This window comes from Tenrec ecaudatus, chromosome 18, assembly GCF_050624435.1.
Source record: "Tenrec ecaudatus isolate mTenEca1 chromosome 18, mTenEca1.hap1, whole genome shotgun sequence".
NCBI classification, from domain to species: domain Eukaryota; kingdom Metazoa; phylum Chordata; class Mammalia; order Afrosoricida; family Tenrecidae; genus Tenrec; species Tenrec ecaudatus.
Window position 1 is genome coordinate 52,172,657 of NC_134547.1, and position 23,073 is coordinate 52,195,729.

Below are 23,073 nucleotides of genomic sequence, written 5' to 3' on the forward strand. Positions count from 1 at the left end.
CTCTCACAATAATCACAGAGCGTAGCCTTTATGTAAAGTATAGGCAGCCAGTTGTGGACAGCTGGAATGCACAAAGGAGGAACATCATTTTCTTTAGACATGACAAATAAAATGTGATTTTAAAATATCACATAATTGAATGATTATGTTTGTAATCTCAACAACCAAAAGCTAAATTCACTTCCCTCAAGTAGATTCTGACTCACAACCACCTTGAAGGACAGGGTGGAACAGCCCACGGGAGTGTCCAGGATGGTAACTCTTTACAGGAGTCAAAAGCCTCATCCGTCTCCTGATGAGCTACTGGTGGTTTTGAACTGCTGACTTTGTGGTTAGCAGCTGAACACATAACCACTATGTCACCAGGACTCTTCCATTTGTAGTAGATAAAACACATTTTTTAAAAGGCATATCCTGCTGGGTGTGCTTATTAGGAGCCACTGAGTTAGTCCCTCCTCATTGATAGTCTATGTATAACAGGAATAAACACTGGTCTTGGGCCAGTCTCAGAAATATTCTTATGTTTGAGCCCAGTGTTGCTGTCATTGAAGGATCTTTGACAGTTTGATCAACCATGATGACCCATTCTTGGGTCATAACATGTGTAAATTATGCGATGGCATTTCGTTCTTTTCACTTCTAAAAGGCATCAGGTTGTACTTCTCCAAAGATAAATTTGTTAATTTTTCTGGTAGTTCATGGCTTATTCCATATTCCTTATGAACATTATAACTTGAAAACATCACATTTCAATCATCCTTATTCATCATCCAGATTTTGCGTCCGTTTGAGGTGACAGCAAATACTGTGGCTTTGGTCAGGTCCGCCTTAGTCCTTGGCCTTTCCCAACAGATCCGTTTAATGTAATACTTTATAACCACTGCTTCCCTGGGCATGGGTTGTGGTTTTCCATAAAACAAAATTCTTGTCAACTCCATTCTTAGTTTATCCTGATACAGCTTTTCGGACAGGTATGAGGATTTTCATTTTTTGTTATGTTAAAATTTAATCTTTACTGAAGGATGTGCCACTTGCTCTTCAGCAGTAAGTGCTTCAAGTTCTCTTCATTTTCAACAAGCAAGCTTGTATCACGTACATATCAAAGATTGATAATGATATTTCATCCGGTCTCCAGGTTGTATTCTTCTTCATATTGTTCAGCTTCTTGAATGACTTGCTCAGCATATAGTTAAAATAAAGACACTGAAAGGTTCCCACCCTGATGCACACTTTTTGAATTTTAAGTGACACAAATTCTATTTGAATGACTGGCTCTTGGTCTTTGGACGGGTTTTATATAAAATTAAGTGGTTTAGAAATCTCATACTTACCAACATTACTCATAGTGTGTTATAATCCACACAGTTGAATAGTTTTTCACAGTCAGTAAAACACAGGTAAACCTGCTTCTGGCTCTCTCTGTTTCAGATGTCAAGATCTATCTGACATCGGTAATGGTATCCCTTATTCCACATCTTCTGACTCTAGCTTGGAATTTCTGGCAGCTCTTTGACAATGTATGTTCCAACTACTTTTGAAATATCTTCAGAACATTGTACGTGCTTGTGTTACTAATAATATTATTCAGCAACACTACATTCTATTGGATCACGTTTCTTTGTGATGGACACAAATGGACACAAAGAAGGATCTTCTTCAGTCTATTGGCCAAATAGCTGTCTATCTAATTTCTTCACATAGAGGAGTGAGCATTATCACAGTTGCATCAGAATATTCTACAGAAGATACCAATTATTTTTCAAGGAAATTTGATATATTCACAGACACGTTTCTAATGCCTTAAAACATTACCTATGTTCCATGTCCAAATATGATGACTGGTGATTACAACATTGAATGTAGTGCTCACACAATGTAAACTAAGTAATTTGCCTTATTTAAATTTCACAGTAACAGATGTGTTGCCTGTCTCACTAATCCTGTGTTGCACATCAAAAAACTGGGGTTGATATATATGAAATCACACAACTGTATTTGCATTCAGAATAATTAATCCAGGTCTCCCCTACTTTATCTGCCATTTCATATCATTTCACATAATTTCCTTATCCTAGTGATTTTGTCCAGTAATGTGACTATTTATTATATTAAAATGAGGTAATTGTGTATAGGAATACACAATTAGAAGCCCCAAACCCAGGAAGAAATTGCTATAATATAATAGGTTTCAAAAAATTTTAAAGAAAATGAAGTAGCTCAGATCAGAGATGAAATTAGGAAATGTCTAGAAACCAACAAGAATGAAAACAAGACATACCAAAATTTATGGAACACAGCAAAGGCAGTCATCAGAGGAAGTCTCAAGGCATCACATGCACACATAAAGGAGGAGAGGCTTACCATTGATACACTGGCCAAAATTTACAGCAACTAGAGCAGAGTCAACTAATGGCAAAAGAAATTAGAGCTGAGATTCAGGAGAGAGAAAATAAGAAACTATGGGAAAAAATCAATGCTGCTAAACGTTGGTTCTTTGAAAGGATAAATTGAATGGACAAACCTCTCTGATACCTAAACCAGGAAAGGATCCCACAAGAATTGAGAACTACATACCAATTTCCCTAATGAATACTGATGCAAAAATCCTTAACAAAATACTAGCCAACAGAATGCAAAAGTATATAAAACAAATAATTCACCATGACCAGGAATGGAGGTATGGTTCAACATATGAAGGACCATTAGTATTATTCATCACATTGAAATGAAAAAGTATAAGAACCACATGATAATATTGATAGATGAGGAAAAAGGATTCGACAACACCCACCACCAATTCATGTTTAAGACACTGAAGAAGATAGGAATGGAAGGAAAATTCCTCAATATAATACAAGCTATGTATGAAAAACCAACAGCCAATGTGGTAGTCAATAGGGAAAAGATGAGATCAATTCTTCTGCAAAAGGGGACTAGACAAAGATGTCCCTTGTCCCCACTTCTATTTAACATCGTGCTGAAGGTCCTAGCTAACAATATAAGGCAAAGAAAGGACATCAAAGTATTTGTCTGGGGAAGGAAGAAGTGAAACTATCGTTATTCGCAGATGATATGATTTTATATATAGAAAATCCTAAAAGTTCCACAAGAGGAGTACTGGAAGCAATAGAGTGATATGGCAGAGTAGCAGGTTACAAGATCAACAAACAGAAGTCTATCGCACTACTGTACTCATCAGACAAGGCCACAGAAGAGGGGATCAAAAAGGAGGTACCATTCCCAATAGCCAAACACAAATTGAAATATCTAGGGATATACCTGACTCAAAAAACAAATGATCTGTACGAAGAAAACTATAAAACACTATTAAAAGAAGACAAGGATGACCTCAACAAATGGAAGGACATCCCATGCTTGTGGATCGGCAGACTCAATATTGTAAAGATGTCAATTCTACACAAAGCACTATGTAAGTTCAATGCTATCCCGATCCAAATTCCAGCATCTTTCTTCAAAGAGTTGGAAAACATATTACCAACTTCATATGGAGAGGGAAGAAACTAAGAATTAGCAGAGAACTCCTCAAGAAGAAGGACAAAGTTGGGGGACTTGCTTTACCTGACTTTTGCACCTATTATACAGTGACAGTGGTCAAAATAGCATGATTTTGGTATAATTATAGATATTCAGAACAATGGAAAAAGATGGAAAATCCAGAAATAAAGTCATCAGCATACAGATAGCTGATCTTTGATAAGGGCCCCCAAAATATCAAAGGGGAAGTGGATTCCCTCTTCAATTTGTGGTGCTGGAAAAAATGGACACGTAGTTGCAGAAAAATGAAGCAAGACCCTTACCTCACTCCATACATAAGAATAAACTCAAGGTGGATCACAGACCTTGAGGTAAACCCCCAAACTATTAGGGCCATCAATGAGGGAATTGTGCGAGACCTGAGAACCTTGGCACAGGGATTACATAGGCTATCAGAAATCAGGAAGGACACAAACACAGAGGAGGCACAAATTGACCAATGGGATATACTAAAAAGAAAACACTTATTCATATAAAAAAAATTCACTGTGAGAGTAATAAGAGTGACCACAGAATGGTGAAACATGTTTAGCAATGACACATCAGACAAAGGCCTTATTACTAAAATCTACAAATCTCTGCTAACTTCCAACAAGAAAAAAACAAATTATCCACTCAGGAGGTGGGCAAAGGACCTGAGCCAGAGTTTCTCAAGGGCAGAAATCCAAATGGCCAATAAATATATGTCAAAATGTTCCATATATCTAAAATAAGAGAAATGCAAATCAAAACAACTATAAAATACCACCTAACACTCTCAAAGATAGCCCAATTCAAGAAATCAGAATGTAACAAGTGTTGGAGGTGATGTGGAGAGATAGGAGCTCATGTCCACTGTTGGTGGACCTGTAGGTATGTACAGCCATTATGGAAATCAATTTGGTGATATCTAAAACAGTTGAAAATTGACCTATCATAGGATTCAGCAATCCCCCGACTGGGCATATACCCAGAAGAGACAAAAAACAAACCACGGCCAGATATTTGTGCCCCAATGTTCATCGTGGCACAGTTCAGAATAGCAAGGAGTTGGAAACAGCCCAAATTTCCATCAACAGATGAATGGATTAAAAAACTGTGGTACATACATACAATGGAGTATTATGCATTCCTAAAAAGCAATGATGAGCACATTGATGAATGCATGCGGTGATGTGCATGGGAAGAACTGGAAAAAATTATGCTAAGTGAAGTAAGCCAAGCACAAAAGGACAAGTGCTACATGAGTCCGCTGAGGTAAGCTCAAAAAACTGGGGTGAGGTCCAGGTAATATGTCAGGGGTCAGATTAACTCAGGGATACATATAGGATACATATGACAGTCCACTAAAAGGGGGGGGAGACATGGGTAGCCGGGGCAACAGGGCACTAAGCCACACAGGAGGACGGTGTTGATTATGTCTCCACAGGGAAAGAGGGACCAGACTTCACCCCCGTGCTTCAAGACAAGAACGCAACACACTGACATGAAGCAGGGAACCTACAGAGAGGCCTGAGGGGCCGGCCCCATTACCAACCACGTGGACACCACCACCCTCCCTGTCCCCCGACCCCTGAATAATTCATTTCAGAGGACAGCACTGACACTACAGCTCAAGAAGAGGGCCTCGTCTGATCAGAGCACACAGAAGCCAACGAGGGTGGAAGGGAAAAATTTAAAGAGTGAAGCACATTCTGGCTCAGCAAGCCCTGAGGACAATGTTTCTGCTCAGAGCAGCAATGCACAGAGATGACCACAGGGCCGGCCTCACCATGGGTCACAGCGTTCTTCAGTGACCCATAGTGCCATTGGAGACAGCACTAGAGACATGCGGCGGGAATTGTGCCCGCCCTGAGCCCACTGTGCCTAAGCCAACCTCAGGGGCCATAGAACAGCACAGTGGGGGGAGCAGAGCAATGAAGTCCCCTGGAATAAATGTGGGGCCAGGGCATGGCACCCCATCAGACTTTACGGGAAAGCACTTGTGAAGGACAACAAATAGACCCTGGACTATTTATAGGGCTCTTTAGTGTTGTTTTTGTTGTTGTAGCTATTGTTTTACGATCTATTGTTGCTTCGTTGTAGTCAGTCTTGTGATACATATTGTTGTTGCTGCATGTCTACCTGGAAGGGATAGGCAGGATAAACAAGCCAGAAGAGAGAACAACAGGATGACAGTTCCACAGGGACATGGGAGAGGGAGAGGTGGCGAAAGAAAGTGGGTGTTAACAAACCCAGGGACAAGGGAACAACAACTGATCCAAAATCAGCGGCAAGGAGGGTAGAAGAGGTCTGGCAGGGCTGGATCAAGAACTATGTAACCGAGAGGAATTCCTGAAACCCAAATGAAGACTGAACATGAATGAAAGTGGGACAAGAGGAAAGTACAAAGAAATAGAGGAAAGAACTAGGAGGCAAAGTGTAGCTATAGAGATCTAAATACAGGCATATAGAGATGTAAATATATTTATATATGATGAGGGGGAAATAGATCTATGTACATATATTTATAGGTTGAGTATTAAGGAAATAGATGGACAGGAGGCCCTATTCAAGTACTCGCTCAACACAAGAACACTTTGTTCTAATAATTCAGCAGTCTGAGATGCTCACTTTCCTGGCACCATTGCTGAAGACAACAAGTGCACAAACAAATGCGAAGAAAGCTGATGGTGCCTGGCTACCAAAAGTTATAGCATCTGAGATCTTAAAGGCTAGAAGATAAACAGGCAGCCATCTAGCTGAGAAACAACAAAGCCCACATGGAAGAAGCACACCAGCCTATCCCAACATGATCTCTGAAGACAATGCAGGTACATAAGCAAATGGGGTGTAGAGAGCTGATGGTGCCCACTTCAAAAGATATAGAATCTAGGGTCCTTTAGGGTAGAAGATAAACAAGTGGCCATCTAACGGAAACAACAAAGCCCACATGAAGAAGCACACCAGCTTGTGAGATCGCAGGGTGTAGAAGGTATCAGGCATCAAAAACAAAAAAAAATAAAATAAAATCATAGCATTGTGAATGAGGGGGAGTGCCAAGTGGGGACCCAGGTCCCATCTTTAGGATTGGACATCCCCTTGCAGAAGGGCTACGAGAGGAGACGAGCCAGTCTTAGTGCAGTGTAGCAATGATGAAACATACAATTTTCCTCTAGTTCTTGAATGCTTCCTACCCCCCACAATCATGATCCCAATTCTGCCTTACAATTCTGCCTGGACCGGAGGATTTACACTGGTACAGGTAGGAACTGGAAACACAGGGAATCCAGGACAGAGAAACCCCTCAGGACCACTGGTGAGAGTGGTGAGTCCGGGAGGGTGGGGGAAGGTGAGGGAGAAAGGGGGAACAGATTACAAGGATCTACATAAAACCTCCTCCCAGGAGGATGGACAGCGGAGAAGTGGGTGAAGGGAGATGTCGGATGGTGTAAGATATGACAAAATAATAATAATTTATAAATTATCAAGGGCTCATGGGATAGGGTGAACAGTGAGGGAGGGGAAAAATGTGAAAGATGATACCCAAGGGCTCAAGTAGAAAGCAAATGTTTTGAGAATGATGATGGCAACCTATGTACAAATGTGTTTGACATAATGGATGGATGGATGATTGTGATAAGAGTTGTACAAGCCCCCAAAAAATGACTAAGAAAAAATTGAAGTAAAAGGTAATGGGATTTTTCTATAAGCTTTTTAATGCTCCCATATATAATTTTATACCTCAATATTATCTATAAGCTAAGATTAAGAGCATATTCATGTAACCAAAATACCAACGAGAATGACAAAAATCAACACCAAACTTCACTTGTTAGGATGTACAAAAGTCAGAAAAGAAAAAGAAGAGGGGACAGAATAGGGGAACTTAGATGGAAATTTTAGCAATAATTCAAATGAACCTAATTTTAATTATGTGGAAAGGTTTTCATCGACAACAATAAATTATTGAAGATAACACAACAGAGGTTTCAGAAACAAAATACTTTCTCCATCGTTGCCTCTAGAAAAGAAGGGGATAGAAATTACAGACATGAGAAAGCTAATTTTCAAAGATCTATGTCTGATAACAGTAGATGTTGTTATAAATCATAAAGCAAATCTGCGTAATAGTCCTTTCTTTAAGGAGTTGACTGGATAAATGATGATGCCAATTATTTGTTCATTTATTCATCTATCCATTCATTCATTCATAACACATTCATTATTTACTTGCATATTAAATATTTATGTAATGTTTATGTTGGGTCTGGCATTGGTTAATTTCTGTTTAAAGAATAGGAAGTCAAACTGATCAATTCCTTCCATGGACTTTGAGCTCCCCAAGAAGGCCTCTCAAATTTAAGATTTGATTGCACGAATTTGTACATATCCATCATGGTTGGCCTGAAAGGTAAAATACTTAAATCAGGGAACATGAAAAGAGGTTTAAAGTAGAGGGTTAAAAGCTTGTGCATGTCATTTAAAGAAATAACAAAAAGATATGGCACAAATATATCAAGGCTTCCCCACCTTCTGGATCACATTTCTACTGTGAGCCTTCCACGAGTTAAAATTGACTGGATGGCATCTGGTTTGGGATTTTTACTTTGTTTTTCTTAGTTACAATAATTTTTTTTCTGCCGTCAATTCCTGCTCTATCATATTGGAAATGAAAAAATGTATAAGTTTTATTTTTTTTATTAAGATCTCACACAGAGTACATAAGCAAATGTGGTGAAGAAAGCTGATGGAGAGCAAATGTTTTGAGAATGATGATGGCAACAAATGTACATGTGTGCTTCACACAATGGATGTATGTATGGATTGTGATAAGAATTGTATGAGTTGCCAATAAACTTATTTTAAAAAAAGATCTCACACAGAAGTAGGTATATTTTGCCAACAGAGGTATTTTTCAGCCATAATATAAATACTGATTCACCCATAAGTTTTGCAACAATAGTATCATTTTCTGAACTGAAGATGTGGTTTATTACAAGAAAGAAGGTTGGCATTCATTGGTTCGAGAGCCAGGTATGCTTTTAAACAACCTATAATGTAGAGATGAATCTCCCACCTTCAGCTCAAAATATTAATCATTCCAGGACTGTGTAGTCCAGAAATGAATTCCCAGGATTGTTACATGAATGGGGGATCTCAATATTTTTACCTCTTCTTTCTAACATGGGATCCTAATCAGATTTCTAGAGGATTTCAATTTTAAAACGAAGATGAGCTCCTCCCTCATGCACACAAAGCCATCACCTGGTGCCACTGGGGTGCTGGATGTTCACAGGAGGTTAAATAGGTCTCAGAGGAGTTCTCAGATGAAGGTGGCCTAACAAGAAAGGCCTGGCAATCTAGTTCCTAAAATTAACCAATAAAAACTATATGGCTCTCAATGGTGAGCTCTATAATCAATCTTAGGAAGGGGTGGCACAGAACCAGGAAGCATTTTGAGCCACTGTGCACGGGGTTCCTGTCCTCAAAGCCAACTCATCTGCAGTTAAAAACAACACAACAGGATGCTGGACCACCTCTTTCTCACTCTCTGACAGCCTCCTCTAGTTAATTAATTTTTTTTTAATTTGGCTTTCTTTACATCTCATCCTAAGTATCATAAAAGCAGATTTAAGCTTACATTTTATAGTTCAATATCTATTTCCCAAAATGGAATTCTGTAACTTCCCCAACCCTGCCTCCTTTCATGCATATACTTTGTTTTACTCGTGAGCAGAGGATTTAGTTTCTATTGTAGAATAGGACCTTACAGTCTCCTTTAGAATGGAGTGTTGAAGCAACCTCAGCTTTAATTAAAATGATAGTATCACCATTTAAAAGCTCAAATACCTACAAGGACACAAGAAATAATGGCCCGGTGTTAAGTGACTTAGCAGGCAGCCTATCTCTAGAATGCTTCTTAGGCCTCTAGTTTGCTTTGAGAAAGGGACGGCTGCTTTTCTCAAGATATGAATTCTGAATCTGATTGCTTCTGTGAAGAACATTTATAGAAGGTTAGGCACCTTTGGATGGGGAGAAAAATCACTTTGTTTGAAAAGTTTCATAGCATAACTGCAATATAAGTCCCACCAACTTTTCCAGACCAATCTCATGCCTGGAAGAGCTGCAATAGAGAAAGTGGACAGCCTCTGTGCAAACCCATGGCGATGAGCTTGAGAAAGTGTGAACTAAGAACAGGTAGGTCCTAGAAGAACGAGGAGTGACCACTGAAGCACACATCCTCCTGCAGCCTCATTCTCCTCATTCCCAGTTATCTCACCCAGGGCACACAACATTAATGTTCACACGGTCAAAACAGGATGTTATCCCATCTACATGCATGTTGATTTGTGTGTGTGTGTTAACATAACATGCATCTATGACCTTTCTTTAATAAAAATCCACAGGAAGGTAACACCTGAATGCTGAAGACGTGCACAATCCATTTCCCACAAAGAAATGCGATAATATTATTATTGCCTAAGGAATTACTTTTGTTTGGGGTTTTGATATTTTTTTTCATTGTAAGAGTGACATAAATGTTTTCTTTAGTGTTTTTTTTTCTGACACGTGGAGCCTCTCTTTCCTTTTCTGCTGGGTTACCACCTGTCTCAGCAGATGCCTTCTCTATTAATCCTTCAAAACTGGGCACTGCAGCCAGCTTATTTCCTGGACTCTCAGGGTTCTTACTAGGAAAACTTTTTATTTCCTGAATGAATCCTATCTCACTCACTCTCTCTCTCTCTTTATCTCTCTCTCTCACTATCATTTCAGTTTTTTGGCTGGGATTATTTTTGTTTACTCTGAAGATTTTAGTGAAAGCGACGAGACTGAAATCCTTGATAATCTGTAGCGATGATGTGTGGGCTCCTGGGGGCCGGGCACAGGGAACATCTCCTGATTTGCATTGGTTGCCTAGCCTGGAAGAAAATTGTTGGACCAAAGAAATAAGCCCAATTTTCAGGTATATCTGGGTAAACACAAAGGCATAATAAGAAAGCCAACTACACCAAAGCAATTTACTTATATTAAAACTACAATGGTAGTTCTGTATTTGTTTTCATTTCTTCCCAACGAAATACCCAAACTATTCTGATTACTATTCTTTCTGTGTGTTTTTGAAATGACACCTGTGCAGATCTTCAAATGATTCCAACTCATAGTGACCCTATAGAATAGAGGTAGCCACCTCAAAGGAGGCCCAATGCTGTAATTTATAAGGAAGCAGGTGCCCACATCTTTTTTCCCAAAGGATCCTTGGTGGGTTAGCATAGCAACCTTTTGGCTAGCAACCAAGTATTTAACCACTGCACTGCCAGGCTCGTTGGAAATGAAACAATGTGCTCATAAGAGAGGTGCTTCTGTGCCCTGGTTGTGAAAGAAAAACCTGACCTAGTTCTTCTATCTACATGAAGGTACATTTCTCCAGCCTCTAGGGAGTACTAAGGTACTAAAGGACTAAAAACAATTCATGTCTTTTGCTGATACATGAAAGCATGGTTTCATTCCCCCCTGAGGTGCTTCAGGTGAAAGACCTAGAAATCTACTGAGAAATGAGCCATTGAGAACCCGATGGAGCACAGGTCTACTATGACCTATCACTAGATTTAGTTGGGGTGTTTAAGGGTAAAATACGGTGATGCCTTTGACTCTTTCACTTTTGTGCCCACACTTCAAGCAAGACATTTGATTTAAAAACCAAGCTCACTTCCATTGAGTAGATATCATTTCATAGTAACCCTGTAGACAAGGAGAATTGTCCCTCTGGGTTTTTGAGACTGTAACCTTTTAAGGGAGTAGAAAGCTCTCTCTTGCTCCCATAGAAGGACTGGTAGCTTCACACTGCTCATTTTGCAGTTAGCAGCCCAACACTTAAGCACAACATCTCTAACGCTCCTACATATTTGATTACCACCAAGTAATTACAAATGAAGGTGCCACGGTTGCCCAATGGTTAAACCCAATGGGAATGCTCTACGCTGTCATGTGGAGTCAACATGATTCCCAAGCAACTTGACACACTGATCAGCAAACCCCGGACTGAGCTTCTTCGCACACCCTGACACCTTTAGCTTTAGCTTCTCTGAGCAATACATTTCCTTATAATGATGGAATAAGGAATAAACCCAAAATCAAACTCACTACCATCTAGTGGATACCAGCTCCTAGCTGTGATATAGGACAAGGAAGAACTGCCCCAGTGAGTTTCAGAGACTGTAACTTAATGGGAGTAGAAAACCCCTTTTTCTCCTTTGGAAAAGACGGTAGTTTTGAACTACTGCCCATGTGGACTGCAGCCCAGTTTGTAACCACTATGAAACAAGGGCTCCATGGAATAAAAATTACTCTGCCCCCAAAGATTATGTGGAGGCTAGACAGATAAGTTTGGTCCAAGGCACCCGTTGTAACTTTGGGCAAATATAAGCGTACATTAAGGTTTAGAGTGTCCCCCCTCTATTCTTAGATAATCATTTGTTGTCCTCTGTAAAGGAGGAGGCCAGGATTGAAACCAATGCCTGCGTCTCATTTCATTAGGTTCTAGTTTGATAGGATGATTGATTAAGGTATCAAATATAGACTGCACAATACAATTCCTACCGGAAAGTAAGTGCTCAACAAACAGCTCAGGTGACTATTATCTTTCATCATTTGTACATTATGTAGCTGCAGGTTCCCTCTGTTTTCCTGGTAGAACTGTTTGAAGCCACGCAGATGCCTTTTGAACACATGAGTTCATCAGCTGACAGATTTCTAGATGACATAATTGGCAGTATTGTCATAGGCCAGACAGAAAACGGGGAATGGTGAGACCCGTGGTCAAGAGATGGGAAAGGTAAATTAGAGAAGTAACAATTTGGCCTCTTTTCCTCATTGTCCCAACCCCTGCAGCTCATTGGAAACATGCTCCAAGGCCTGATGTGAAATGAACAGATGTCCTGCTTTTTAATTTAATTTCTGCTTAATTTTATGCAAGAACTAACCGTTTTTCTTAAGTCATTTTTATTACAGTTCATACAAGAAAGAGCTCTTGCAAGTAATTACTTCATAAAACTTGAGGGAATAAATCACAGAACTTCAGGATTAATAGGAAATACAGGCATGAATCTTCCTTACATGCCAGAAGAGAACCTCCTGAAATAATAGGCTAAAATCCTAGAAGGTTAAGAAGACGGTAGAATGAAAGATTTCCTTGCCCAAATGCTCAGGGAGAAACAGATCCAAATAAAGAAAGTAAACCACTCAAGTCCCACTCAATCTATGCTGTGCTTCGTGTGTGATAAGTCAAATAATATTATTTTCCAGGATATTTTGGGAATGGATATTATTAAATTGTGGCAACAGAAGTTAAGTAACATGCCCTTGGACCGCAATAGAAATTGGCTAAAGTAAGCCTGATATAAACCTCCTGGATTGTCATTATCATTGAATAATAAAATTTACATGTGCCCAGTTCTCAGTTTGTATATGGCATTGTACAGTTACGTTGCATACATTAATATTATCATCAGTATAGGGCCATTTCTGACACTTTCCTCCAAGAAATTTGGAAGTATTCTGAAATGAGAGCTGAAAGACAGAGTGGGTCAATGGCAGTGAATACAAGTTCAGTGCTGAGATTGACCCCTTGGGAAACTAGGAAAAAGTAGGCAGTTGTTAGCTGATCCAAGTTCTGTTAAAAAATGTTTGCAACAGTTCAACATTTAGGATTTAGCTCCAATCCCTTGGAGACCACTTTTTCACTTCGAAGATAATTTCCCTCCGGCATATGTGGAAGAATACAAGTTTTTGAAAAAAACTATAACAACCCAGTCCTATTTACTAGCGTGTAAGTGTTTTTCAAAAATAACTCAACTGTCAATATCTTCTAAAAGAGAGCAAGTCGAATTAAAATGTGAACTTGCCTAATGTTATAAAAAGCACAATTAATTGCACACTACATTTAGTCAGAATTTATTTGAGAATATGGCTTCCCTGGGTTGGAAAGGCAACATCATTAAAGCCATTTAGATAAAACTGATATCTGAGATAGCCTTTCTAGGCATACAAGTTGCACATATTTTAAAATGCTGAGAATGCTGTGGTCTCCATAGGCCATTTTACTAGTGGGTGCCTTGGTGGTGTGGTGGTTAGAAGCTGAACTATGGTCCACAAGGTCAGAAGTTTGAAACTACCAGCAGTTCCAGGGGAGAAAGCCAAGGCTTTCTATTCCTGTAAAGAGTTACAAGTCTCAGAACTCACAGGGGAAGTTCCACCCTGTCCTATAGGGTCACTATGAGTTGGCATTGACTGGATTTCAGTGAGTTTGCTAGCCTTTTGGCTTGAATAACTTACTGTCCTAAGAAAGATCAGGATATATAGCTAGTCACCAAATTCAGTGCTATCTTCACCAAACCATAACTCTTTCCCCCATGTTTAGCTGTGCTGAATGAATCATAAAAATACATACAGATATACATTTCAAAGATAAAATGTGAATTTCAACATTTAACTGTGTCATCAAGGAAATAAGCAATTATGAATAAAAACAAGGCATGCCATTATTATGTAGAAAATTATAAAGAAATTTTAAAGTTACTGATAATAGGCTCCAGTCACAAGAGCTTATACTGCTGTCTGATGATCAGAAGCAATCATACTAACATGACCCTGCCCAACCACATCTGCACCTCCTGCTGAAAAAAGGCTTCAGGCTACTCCTGCATCACCTGTCTGACAATAGACAGTGAACAAAACTAGTCTAATTTTCCCTCAACTGCTTTATAAAAACGGAGAACCTGCTTTACACCCATGGAGAGATGGATGGTGAGCATCTATATTTTTCCAACCTGGTGAGAAGAGCATAATTTCCACCCTTTTGCAGGGGTATATGAAAACAAAATAAAGCCAAACACAAAACCAAAAAATGAATGAAATAGATCAATAAACTATAGCCTATTAAATATAAATACAATACTACAATATTTCAGAAAAATAGAGTACTTCAGTTCAAATGAAGGAATAAGAGAAAACACCACAAAAATGCAGCCGTAAAACCTTCTCAGGAAGAAATGTCATTGGAATTACATGACAGAAATTCAAAAGAGTGGAATTTAGGTACAGTCAACTAGTGAGAAAAAACTTTTGAGGAACACATAGATAAAATTAGGAAACCTCTGGAGAAATTATGGAAAACACCAACCTTGAGAGCATGGGGCTCTCCCAGAAAGCCAAGATCATGGCCATCACAGGAGCCTTGTACCTACTGAGTGGTTTCTATGGCATGGTGTAAATATGCTTCCAACATCACCCAGGAGTGTTTTGATTCTTTGTATCATGGGATCAAGTATAAGCTGGGCCCTGCTGCTTTCCACTCTGGGCAGCACCTGCCTCTTCAGCAACTGTTGCTGTCCTCCATTGTTCAAGCCTGCCATCAGTGACCGGCTGCCCTACAAGGCTGCCTGCCAGACTGTTACAGTCCAAGAGCCTTACTGCCTCCCTTACCCCCAAGCATTTGGATGATGGATGTGACATCAGTTTTGTATAATACTGGAAAAACACCTACATGTAGGAGGCCTGTTCGGTGGCTGCCATTTCCCTAGATGCTCCATTCAGAAGTGCAGGTCCTCTGAACCCTGGGCCTCAGCCCCACTGCTCATTCTCCCTGAAAATGTAGGGGGATCAGAACAGCTCCACCCATGACCCAGAGGCAGCCTCTAGCTCTGACTTTTTGGGACTCTCCTCTGACATCCTCCTGGGCTAGGTACCAGCCCGAGAGGTCACCTGGACAGCTGAGACAGAACCACTCTTGAGGTACTGAGACTAGGTGTTGGGCTTCCCCATGCCTGCTTCTGTACAATTAAATGTGGAAGTAAATGTAAACACACACACACACACAAAACACAAAATGACAACATAAATTTCAAAAATTAGAAACTGAACAAAAACATGGAAAAAGTCCAGACAACTGAGAATAAGATTTTAGAAATAAATAACACAATGAAAGGATAAATGAGAGAAATGAACTAACAAGCATAATTTCTAAGACTGAAGAGGAATTTCGCAGCACTTCTGCTAGAACAGAAAAAAAGAACAAAAAATAAAAATGAAGAAAGCTTAAGTATTATATGGAGCACATCTAGAAGAATTATTTAAGTGCAATTGAAAAAAGAGACCAAATAAAAAAAGAAGTACAAAATTTTTTTTCCAAATATTTGTTGGGAAAAAAACCTTCCATAACAACACAAGAAATTAAGCATTCAACAAACCAATGCACAAGATATGCCCCAAAAGAAAATTACCAAGACATTTTATAAACAAACTTTCCAAAACAAAAGATAAGGAAAAATTTGAATGCCTGGGGAAAATGCTAATTACCTACAACAAGAGAGTCAATAAGATTAAACTCGAAAAACTTCCGAATGGAGAACAGTGAGTGGGGAGATCAAGGGCAGAGTAGGGGATCTAAAGGTGTCAGTTAATCCGTTCAACCGCCCAGAGCACTTTCCCAAACTTGGAGCTGACTTCCACCTCATCTCCTGCCTCCAATGGGACCCAGGCCCACTGCAGACTGCTCCAGCCATTACTGCCCACACTGATGCAGATCACACTGTGGCTATCACCCCTGGTCATCTGCTCATCTCCAGGTGCCATGCCCCATACTTTCAAGCGGTTCAGTGGAGGCTCTTTAAGCTGCTGTTTGACACCCCAAATGACCCTCCTTCTGTCCCCTGGCAGATCCCTCCACTAAGACCAGCATTATCCTTTCTGCCTTTTGCCTGCTCTGCTCAGCACTCTCCCAACTCCTGTCCTCAGATCTGAGAAGCTGCACACTAAGGTGATAGCTGCAGTTGGGGCCTTTCCTTGCCCATCTACCTGCAGTGCCTTTAGCCAGGAACATCTACCTCCCTACACCCCACCACCCAACTTTCGTGCTCCTGAACCCAGGCCAGCATTTACCTTTGGACCATGGCCTGAGAACCTGAAGACAGCTTTCATAGCCATGGCTGGGCTCTTAAGGAAACCCAAGAGGTGCTTGAACACAATGCAGGCTAACCAAAGGGTCTGACAACTAAGAGGGCCAGCCAACCTACCCTTCAAACAACAGAATCCCAATAGGGTAAGGTGAGAGGGAAACACCAATGGGACAAAGGTGTAGCATGACTCCCCGGGGCAGTTGACTACAGGCAGCTTGCAGAATCATTTCTACCAACCTCCCAAAGAGAGAGCCCAAGGATCTCTGACTCCTGGGAAAATGTCACCAAGCTCCTTCAAAGTGACATGTAAAGAGGAATCTGCCTCCAAAACCTAGAGGTCTAAATACAGGCATGTACATATGTAAATATATTTTTATATAATGATAGGGAAATAGATGTATGTATACTTATATTTATAGGTTTAGTATTAAGGACATTGGGCCTATTCAAGTACTCCCTCAATGCAAGAACACTTTGTTCTAATAAGCTGGCATTCCGTGATGCTCACCTTCCAACAAGGTCATTGAAGATAAAATGGGTGCATAGCAAATGTTTTGAAGAAAGCTGATGGCTCCTGGCTATCAAAAGATATAGCATCTTGGATCTTAAAAACTTGAAGACAAACAAGCAGTCATCTAGCTCAGAAGTAACACAGTCCATATGTAAGAAGCACGTCAACCTGTGTGATCATGAGGTGCTGATGGGATTAGGAATCATGCATCAAAGACCCAGATTTTAAAAATCATATCAATGTGAAAGAGGGTGAGTGCAGAATGGCGACCCAAAGCCCATCTATAGATAATTGGACATCCCCTTACAGACGGGTCACAAGTAAAAGATGAGTCAGTCATGGAGCAGTATAGCATCAAGGAAACATACAACTTTCCTCTAGTTCTTTACTGGTTCCCTTCCCCGCTCCCCATTATCATGATCTCAATGCTGCCTTACAAATCTGCCTAGACCAGAGCATGTACATGGGTAGATAAGAGCTGGAAACATAGGGAATCCAGGCCATAAAAACCCTCAAGATCACCTTCAAAGTGCTTTCCATTATACTTTATTTATCTGTCAAATCCATGATTCCAATCTTGAAACATTTTTCAAATGCATCTATTTTGATGACTGAGAGTACCGCCCTTGTTTTTTCCTTCACCTCTTCTACATCATCAAATCACTGCCCTATCATGTTCCTCTGCATTCGCAGAAACAAAAACAAGTTTCATAGTGTGAGGTCAGTTGAGTAAGGCTCATGGGCCAACAGAGTCATGCTGTTTTTTTCCAGACTGGCACACTGAGATGACTGTGTGAGCAGGTGCATTGCTGTGGTGGAAAAACTAGTCCCTCATCTGCCACAAATCAGGCCTTTTTTTTCTTTTTGTAGCATACTGTTACATAATCGTTTCAGAACCTCTAAACAGAAAGCTCCAAAAACAATCTGACCTGGTGAAATGCACTGTGAGTGGATGTTTTTGTGCATTCAGAACGCTGATAGATGTGCAGAATGAGGCTTGTAATCAAATGACATTTCATCTTTTTGGAAATGAGAAAACCACTCACACACTTGAGTTTTTCCTCATGGCACTGTCCTTGTAAGCTATGTTTGTCATCACAACAGTTTCTGCAGCATTTTCCCCAAACAGGAAACAAAATTTCACAGCAATATGTTGTTTTCTTAAATTGTTTGTCACAAAAAAAGGAAGTTCAAGCAAGACTGCTTTTATGAAAAATTTCACTGTGACCAGAAAGAACCTTCCCAGGTGATGCCACTGGATGCACTAACTCAGAGTGATTTTCTAGACACTCACCTAGCTGGCAACATGCATACTACAAAAGATCCACAGAGTGGAGCTTTTTGTTTGGTTTGTTTTGGATACCCCTTTGTATATTTGATAGAAAGTTGTCTTGTTTTCTGTTCTTTACCATCCCAATGAAAATTTGGACAGAGAGGTAAAAGACTGGATGAGAAGCATAATGGATGGGGAAGAGTATATATCTAGCTATTGTAGGAGCTCACTCCCTAAAAGAGGATGCATTGCCTTAGGTAAACCTGCTGCAAAAGAACTCTTTATAGCACCAAGGAACAAGGATGTTATTTTGAGGACTAAAGTGTGCCTGACCTAAGCCACAATATTTTCCTTTGCCTCATTTCCATGTAAAGGTTGGACACTGAATAAGGAAGACTGTAGAAAAAGCAGTGCATTTGAGTTGTGGTGCTGGAGAGGAATACTGAAAGGACCATGGACTGCTCAAAGGACAAACCAATCTGTGTTGGAAGAAATAAAGCCAGAGTGCTCCTTAGAGGCAAGGAAGACAAGACTTTGTCTTACATACTCTTGACACATTGTCAGGAGAGACCTGTCCCTGGAGAAGAACATCATGCTTGGTAAAGTGGAAGGGTAGTGAAAAGAGGAAGGCCCTCAGAGAGATAGACTGATACAGTGGCTGCTTCAATGGGCTCAGGCACAGGAATCATTTTGGGACAGCACAGGACCATGTAGTGATTCGTTCTGCTGTGCAGAAGGTCACTGTGGAACAAAGCCAACTCTATGCCACCTGACAACCACAAGACAACTCCTCTAATAATGGAGTGCCACCATCCAGATAAGGAACTCTCGTGGCACAGTGTTTACTCATTGGACTAAAATCCCCAAGGTCAACAGTTTGAAACCACCAGCAGCTCTGAGGGATAAAGACAAGCCTTTCTACTCCTGTAAAGAGTTACAGTCTCAGAAACTCACAGAAGCAGTTCTACTCTATTCTATTGGGTCTCTATGACTTGGCATCGGCTTAATGGCAGAGTGAGTTTTAAGAGGCATCCAGGTAGGTGCTACATGCATGGATGCTGGCCAAGCTGTGTAAGTTTTCATAAGCAGGGGAGAGTCTGTGGCAGATTTCATTGTCTCCAGGATCACATATGAATGAAATAAACCATCCATGGGAAGACAAGCCATGAGGGGTAGGGGGTGTAGTGGGTACACACTGGGCTACTAACCACAAAGTCAACACATTGAAACCACCAGCCCACTCCGTGGGAGAAATATAAAGCTTTATTTTCCCATAAAGAGTTTGAATCCTGGAAACCCACGGGGGCGGGTCTACTTGGCCCTATGAGGCTGCTATGAGTCAGAATTGACTTGCTGGCATTGAGTTTGTTTTATTTATGGGTAGACATAGGAGTCCTGATGATGTAATGGGCTACACATTGAGCTGCTGACCACACTTTCAGTACTTTGAGCCCACCAGCCACTCTGCAGGTGAAAGATGAGGCTTTCTGCTCCTGTAAAGTGTTATAGCCCCAGAAATCCTCAGAGATTCTGTCATATAAAGTTGACAGGAGTCAGGGCCAACTCCAGGGCAGTGAATTTGGTTTTATGATACAGATAGACACAACTTGTAGGGTAATAATCCAACCACTTGATGTTTGCTGTCGAGTGGAAATACAGCAGCATATTAAATGAAATGTCCGAATATTCTGCAAACCAGATGATCTATTCTGTCACCATGCTAGCTTGGAACTTAGTCCCAAAGATCACTAGACAGCCAAGCATGGAAACCTGTTGCACACTCATTTTAAGAAGTATGCAAAGGAGAGAGATCCGAAAGGAAACAAAGAGAGTAGGAAGAAAGGGAGGAGGAGACTCAGGCACAATGGTGTGAGTTGTGACTTGAATATTTAGAGTAAACGGGGCTGCCAGCTGCATTAAAGTAAGCCAACTATTTTCCAAGGCAGGAAGGTGAAAATATCCATGGAACTCATCACGCATTAAGTATCAGTGACCTTGACAGCGCTGAACCAGTAGTTGGATGTTAGTAACATGAGGCTTGGAAGAGTTTAGAACAAACTAGCCTACAGAACAGACTAAAATTATAAGCTGAAGGTGAAGAAAGCGGATGGTACCCAGCTATCAAAAGATATAGCATCTGGAGTCCTATAGGCTTGAAGATAAACAAGTGGCCATCTAACTCAGAAGCAACAAAGCCCACATGAAAGAAGCACACCAGCCTGTGTGATAACGAGGTGTCGAAGGGATCTGGTATCAGGCATCAAAGAACAAAAAATAATATCATTGTGAATGAGGGTGAGTGCAGAGTGGAGACCCAAAGCCCATCTGTAAGTTATCAGACATCCCCTTACGGAAGGGTTGTGGGGAGGAGACAAGCCAGTCAGTGTGCAGTGTAGCAATGACGAAACATACAACTTTCCTCTAGTTCCTAAATGCTCCCCCCCCCCGCACTGTCACGATTCCAATGCTACTTTACAAATCTGGCTAGACCAGAGGATGTACACTGGTACAGATAGGAACTGGAAACACAGGGAATCCAGGAAAGATGACCCCTTCAGGACCAGTGGTGAGAGTGGCGATTCCTGGAGGGTGGAAGCAAGGTGGTGTAGAGTGGGGGAACTGATTACAAGAAGCTACATATAATCTCCTCCCTGGGGGACAGACAATAGAAAAGTGGGTGAAGGGAGACATCGGACAGTGCAAGATATGAGAAAATAATAATAATTTGTAAATTATCAAGGGTTCATGAGGGAGTAGGGTGGGGAGGGAGGGGGAAAATGAGGAGCTGATATTAAGGGCTCAAATAGAAACCAATGTTTTGAGAATGATGGTGGCAACAAATGTACAAATGAACTTGACACAATGGATGTATGTATGGATTGTGATAAGAATTGTATGAGCCCCCGATAAAATGATTAAAATAATTATAAGCTGACATACAGAGAGAAATAGAGTTTCTTCTCACTGTCTAATCTTTCTTCCTCTCCAATGCATCGCAAGAAACCCAAAGCTCATTGGTTAGGAAGATACTTGATCCGTAAATATTGTCTAGGAGAAAAGGTCTGGGTTTATAGTAAATCAGTTTTACTAGAGGTAAAAAAGGAAGAATGGCATTAAGGAGACTAGCAAGAGTTAGGAAAGAATAGTGACTGATAGTTGTCATCTGAGGGATGTGAATGGATCTAATGCCATGTTTCAAACCCCAGCAGTAAAATGGTAGCAACTATGTATTTTTACCGAGAAAGGGTGCTGTGTTATGCTTTGAATGAAGCAGTTGGAACAAATGACTTCTAATTCTCATGCCAGTGATACATGGGAGCTAATGGGCACAGCTCTACAATGGCTATGGTGTTAAGACACTGTAACAGCCAGATGTGTTGCCTATGTCAACCTCACTAGCTGTCCTTTGATTTCAGCTGCATGATTGGAAAGAGTGCCCGTGGACTTCCAGTGCCGCAGCCAGAATCGCTGCCATTCACTCGGGTTTTCTACTTTAGGTTTCCCCCTAAGTCCCTGGGCATTAGCTCATCGGATTTATCAGACGGCCCAAAGCATAAGGAAGCAGATGTATACACTGATCTTCTTCAACCAGTGGAGGACAAGAATCAGAGACCAATGCAGCCATCTTTCTTTTTCATTGTCATATTGTTAGGTGCCATTGGGTCAGTTCCGACCCACAGTGACCCTATACATAACAGAATGAAACTCTGCCCAGCCCTGTACCGTACCCCCAATTGTTCTTTTTTCTTGAGCCCATTGTTGCAGCCACTGTGGCAATCCATCTTGTTGAAGACCTTCCTCTTTTTCCTGCTCCTCTGTTACCAAGCATGATGTCCTTCTCCAGGGACTGGCCTCTTCTGATAACATATCCACAATATGTAACATGAAATATCATCATTCTTGCCTCTAGGTATCATTCTGGCTGTGCTTTTCTCAAGGCAGATGTATTGGTCTTTTGGGAAGTTCATAGTACTTTCAAAATTCTTTGCCAGCATCACAATTCAAATGCATCAATTCTTCTTTCTTCCTTATTCAATGCCAATTTGAAAATACCATGGCTTGGGTCAGGCATACCTTAATCCTCAAATTATCTCCCTGCTTTTCAACACTCTAAAGATGTCTGTCTGGTGAAGCAAGTCTACCCAATGCAGCATGCCATTTGATCTCTTGACTTCATTCTTTGCGAAGATACATTCTATCATCAGTAGGATCGAATCCCAGTGTTCCATAAAAGGAACCTGGTGTTTACAACTAGGTATATAAATCTGATTTCTAGAATATTATAAAGAAGACACCCAAAGAATCTGTAGATTTCTGAGATGACTTAGATAGCATTGCATCTGGCTTTCAGAGCTCATTCCATTCGGGTGCTGCCTCCCTGGCAGTTCTTCTTCCAAAGACAATGGAAGAATCAGGAGTAAAGGTAAGGAGAGGCTTTGTGGGGTTGTGTGGCAAATATAAATATCAGAGGTAGACACACTACGGTGGAAATCAGGAAGTTCTGGAGTCAGAAGAGGTCATTGGTGATGTGTTGTTCTAGAAGTTTCTTTCTTTTTTTTTTTTTCTTTAAGCAAGAGGGAAGAAATTTATTGGAGCCCATACGGGAAACCCTAGGGGGACCCAGCATACCCTACTGTGTAGGCATGCCCAGCAAAGAGTCATACCATTCACTGTACCCCCATGTCCCAGAGGGACTCCCCTTGAGCCAAGCCCCAAAGCCCCAGGACTGGCTGGGGGTGGTAGAAGTTTATTTCTACAGATCATGTCACCCTACAACTGAGAGATCTCACATAAAGGAAGTTAGCTCCCCAATATTGCTC